Source organism: Crocodylus porosus, unplaced genomic scaffold, assembly GCF_001723895.1.
Source record: "Crocodylus porosus isolate Cpor-Errol unplaced genomic scaffold, CroPor_comp1, whole genome shotgun sequence".
Classification (NCBI taxonomy): Eukaryota; Metazoa; Chordata; order Crocodylia; family Crocodylidae; genus Crocodylus; species Crocodylus porosus.
In genome coordinates, this window is record NW_017728949.1 from 20,997,282 (window position 1) to 21,000,957 (window position 3,676).

The 3,676-nt window shown below is 47.7% G+C and overlaps 1 protein-coding gene across 6 annotated transcripts in view; it reads left to right on the forward strand.

Annotated features, from left to right (window-relative positions):
- The first annotated feature begins 46 nt into the window (after positions 1-46).
- The window catches only part of TRAK2 (trafficking kinesin protein 2), a 41,006-nt gene continuing 37,376 nt past the window's right edge, over positions 47-3,676 (forward strand). For 4 of the 6 annotated variants that reach the window (XM_019553818.1, XM_019553822.1, XM_019553823.1 and 1 more), the window contains exon 1: positions 47-137. The gene's annotated coding sequence lies outside the window, so the exon portion shown is untranslated. Of the gene's footprint in view, positions 138-416; positions 541-614; positions 679-3,676 lie in introns of those variants that run through there. The other 2 variants (XM_019553819.1, XM_019553821.1) reach the window with 2 other exon arrangements.

The following is a 3,676-nucleotide window of genomic DNA, read 5'->3' on the forward strand; positions in this document are numbered from 1 at the left end:
CTCCGCGAAGCGATAGCTAGGCGGGTGGGCGGGCAAGGGAGCCCGAGCCCCGCCCCTCCTGGTGCCACCTGATGACGCAAACAGCCGGCGCCGCGCCTCCTTCCGCCCAGCTGCGGGCAGTGAGCCGGACCGGAGCGGTAAGCGGCCCTCATCCTCCCGCCTCCCTCACGGCCTCAGCGCCGCCCCCTGCGGTAGCCCAGTGGTGCTGAGCGGGCCGAGGCCTGCGAGGGGTGGGGCTGTGCCTGTCAGGGGCGGGGGCTGTAGAGGGAGGGGCCGCGCGAGTTCCCTCCGGTCTCCCCGGGGTCCCCGTGGCTTGGAGATGAGGCCGTTGCTCCCAGCAGCTGGGCTGTTCGCGCCCTCCGCCTCTGCCCGGGGCGTCCTTTAGCTCCTCATCAAGGTCGCTTGCGCGCGGGGAGGAAGCCCCCTCCCCGGAGCGTCCTGCCGGGATGTTGTGCGTCGGCTACTGGGGCCGACGCTACCGACCCCTTTCTGTTGCGGCCGCCTGCACATCCGGTGCCCAAGAGGTTCCGGCTGCACCAGGTTTTGCAACACTTCTTTCCTTACGAAGTCGCATTAGCTCCTCAGCGATATCTTGGTAGAATTGGCTATCTGAATGTGTGCGTGCTTTCTCCTGGATTATTTGAGTTGAAATTTGGTATAAAAGTTGCTTTCTTAAATGTATGTATGTGTTTGAAAGCTTTCAATGATTTAGCATACAGTAGCCAAAAAAAAGTGTTGGTTTCAGAAGTTCTTCAGCATAATGTTTTGTTGTTCAAAAGTCTCTGTGCATTAGTGGATGAGCAGGTACTGCAGTAGAGGGGACCCTTTAGAAATGGCCTGAAATTGAAGTTCCTCTGAGACTCTGCAGAAGTTTGGGTTGAATAAAATGATGGGGTAGGAAGAAGTTGTTCCAGGGTACAGGTTGGTGAATGACTTTCTCCTGTTCCCCCACACACAATGCGCACACAATTATGTTATCATAGGATGAAAAGAATTGTTTGTAGACGGGGTCTATAGTTATCTTCATTTATGTTTTGTTTTGTTTTGTTTTGTTTTTCTGCTCTTCTTTGTCATGTCTCCAGTCCAACGTTCCGATGTGGTCTGTTCCCAGTATTCTGCACAGGCCACTGCCTCTGGTGTTGGTGTTGCCAGATCTGGTGGGGTGCGTTGCAGTGCTACAGGGCATCTTGGGAAATGATCCATAGTTTGCTTCTCCTGACACACGTGTTGGTCAGTTGTATAGAGCAGTGGTCTCCAAACTTTTTTGATCACGCACCCCTATCAGTGAAAAATTTTTGAGCATGCACCCCCTATCAATAAAAAATTTTTGAGCGTGCACCCCCCCATATATGTATATTTATATATATAGAAATAGAAGTTCTAATATTTTCTTCCTGCACCCCAATGCATTGTCTTGCGCACCCCTGGGGTGCATGTACCCCACTTTGGAGACCACTGGCATAGAGGCACCATGTTTCATGAGAGCATAGAGGTGCACTGATGCATTGGTCCCATATCATATCTGTACTGATAATGTCAATTTTACTTTTATTGGCAATCAGCTTTTTTTGGCTGATGTGGTCAATAATGTCACTAATAAATGCTGCCTGCATGCACGCAGCTGCAGCAGAGCACAGGCGGCATGGAAAGCAGCATCCAGCTGGTAAGTCTGTTGTGGGGGAAGGAAGGGGTGTGGAGGGGGAGCAGATTGAGGCCCCTGCAGTGAGGGAGGGAGTGGGGCTGGGGCAAGGACAGGGACAGGTGCTACACATCCAGGGTGGAGCACCAAATGGTGCTGTGAGTTGCTCGTCTAGGAGATGCGGGAGGAGGGGTAGCACTTGCTGCTGTGCATGCCCCAGGAGGGCATGGGAAGTGGGGTAAGGGTGGGATGCTGCTGGGGCTGGGACCGGTGCCGGTGCCGGGCTCTTCGTGATAGAGGGGCTGGGCTGGGGCTGCACTCAGCGTAGTCAAAAGTATTGCTAAGAGGGAGACTACAGGTGGGCTGCAGCCACCCCAAAATTTGCCTCCCCACTTTGTAGCAGTGCTGTTGCTGCCTGCCTCAAGCATAGCCCAGTCCAGACCCCCCCAGCTGGGAACAGCCTGGCACCACCCACAGCAACAACCTGCCCCCACCTCACACACAGATCCGGGCAGCACACCCCTGCCTCCATGCCCTTGTGGGTGTGCGCAGCAGCGGGAGCCTCCCGAAGAGTTGCAGCTCTGTCCCATGCTCCCCCATCCCGGCTGGGCAGCGCCTGTCCCTGCCCTGCTTCGCGCTCTCTCTCTCTCTCTCTCTATGGGGCCTCAATCTGCCCCTTCCCCCACAACAGACTTACCACTCTTTATGCTGCCGGGCCTCGTATCAGCAATTGGATCAGTATTGGCCGATATGGCTCATTAAAAATTGGCCATTGGTATTGGTCCCAAAAAATCTCTATCATTGCACTTCTATAAGACTTTTCTGGTTAAAAGCTCGTATTTGGTAGCAGTACATTTGCATATTTACTATTGTAAACCTATTGTCAAGGCACTTTTGGGCATTCCTTTTTTAAACTGAACTTAATTTTCTTTTGAGTTAAAACTACTCATTTGATAGATTATAATTCTTAAATGCATCTGTTCCAGGGATGTTGTAAGGATTGATCCCTGTTTGTAGAGTTAATTTTGAATTCTACAGAAGAAAAGGAAATAAATGCTTTCAGCATCTACAGTTCCAATTGTAAATGCAATCTCTCTCTTTTTTTAATCATGCATAAAGATTTCGACTTTCTGTGCTTTGGGTTAAATGGGAGGATTTCATCTAGTAACCCTTTTATTAAGGCTCTACTAATATTATGGGCTGTGCACAGAATGAAAATGATAAATGGATCAAGAAGCAGTGCTCAGTGGTATCTGTTTCATTCATTCTTGTTGCTACCAGTTGCTGATGTCATCTAGCTACAAATGCATTACTGTAATGTGTTCAGGCATCTGAATAAAATTACAGAACAAACAAGAAGCTTCTTTGTTGGAAAAATACTCTATATTTTGGGACAGTTCTGGGGTGGATGGGTAATGCTAAGTTAAACAATTAGTGAATAAGGATTTTGTATTTACCACATCATTTAACGTCCTTCATAATTAGCACATCTCTTGTTTCTTGCCCCTTTAAATATCTTTCAATACTCAGCCCCTAAGTTTCTATGTTTTGTTTTATGACCTGTTTTTAAATGATGCTGTAGTGATGCATCAATAAATGAAATTCAGTTGGCCATAAATCTATTTTATTTTGTTCTCACATTTATTGGCATATTTATAGCGTCTTGTATTGCTACTTCTTTCCTGTATTCTTTCTAGTAATAACAAATTTTTCAGGTAAACTCAAAATATAACTCCCAGTATATGAAGTACTGATTTCCCATTTACCATCATGGCTATGCCATATAACTAGTTTTAAATTTCTGTTGTATATTTATAAAGCCTTGGCCTGATGTGATTAGAGGTCTTGTGTAACACCACCTCTTCTGAGGTAGTAGTTACATCCATCATAAAGAGAGGGCTTGTGAATGAGACTAATACACAGCAGAATGGCTGTCTCTATGGAAAGGGATGTGTGATTCACTAATGAGCATTGTTCCAAGAAGTTACAAAATAGCATTTCCATAGAGATGTTGACAAAAATACAACAGCCCCCCCC